Raw genomic sequence first — 1,080 nt, 5'->3', positions numbered from 1 at the left:
AAGGAAACTTCGTTCCCTCCCTAATCTGGCTAAAAATAGGGCACACATTTTCATTTATAAAGACAGGTCTTTCTTCTGTACCAGGAAGAGGAGAATAACACCTTTTTGTTGCTGATGGTTTATTTTTTTTTTAATTTCCTCCCAGCTTTCTTGAGATATAATTGACGTATAATATTGTATGGGTTTCAGGTGTATGGCATAGTGACTCAACACTTACATACCTTACAATGTAATCACCTCGCTAAGTCCAGAAATCATCTGTCACCAGGCAAACTCTTCACACTATGAGAACAACTCTTAATCACCTAATCATTGGGACTTACTCACTACAGTGACTCTAGAGAGAGAAATCTGCATGACAAATCTTACTAAACAGCCCTAATCTTCCACTTATTTAACTTCCCACGGCATAACGCTCTGAAAGCCTACACCCCCTTTCCTTTGACTTGTCACTTCTCTACAAATTCATTGTTAAGATACCATAAGAACCCCAAGTTCCAACTGCCCTTTGAGTTACTCATCACTGGTTTCTACCATGTGTGTTAAGAAACTCTGTATTTCTCTTGTTAATCTGTCTTTTGTCAGTTTAATTTCCAGGGCCCCAGACACAGAACCTGGGAGGATAGATGAAAAGTTTTTTCCTTCCCTACAGTGTATCATTAAAAATACATAAAACAATCCCATATATTATTTATGGAGACATATATACACGATAAAAGTATAAAAACAAAGGGGAAATTCACCATTTTAGTTAGGATAATCATTGTCTCCGTGTAGGGACAGAGCTAACGGGATAAAAGGGGATTGCTGTTCTCTGACATTTTATTTCTTAGAAACAAATACTGGCACGTCTAAACAAATACATTTAAAAGTTAACCTTCAAAAAAATGTCACTGGCAGGTACATGCTGTTATATTATTCTTTATACTTTTTATGTGGAAATAATATGTAAAAATGAGGATAAATATAACTATTTAATGCATTTCCCCATACGTTTGGTACAGATTTTCTTAAAATATAACTCCTCAGTAAAATTTATTAATTATGTGTGTTTTTACTTTTTTAAAAACAGCTTTGTTG

Source organism: Eptesicus fuscus, chromosome 2 (assembly GCF_027574615.1).
Source record: "Eptesicus fuscus isolate TK198812 chromosome 2, DD_ASM_mEF_20220401, whole genome shotgun sequence".
Taxonomy (NCBI): Eukaryota; Metazoa; Chordata; class Mammalia; order Chiroptera; family Vespertilionidae; genus Eptesicus; species Eptesicus fuscus.
This window is presented reverse-complemented; position numbering follows the sequence as displayed.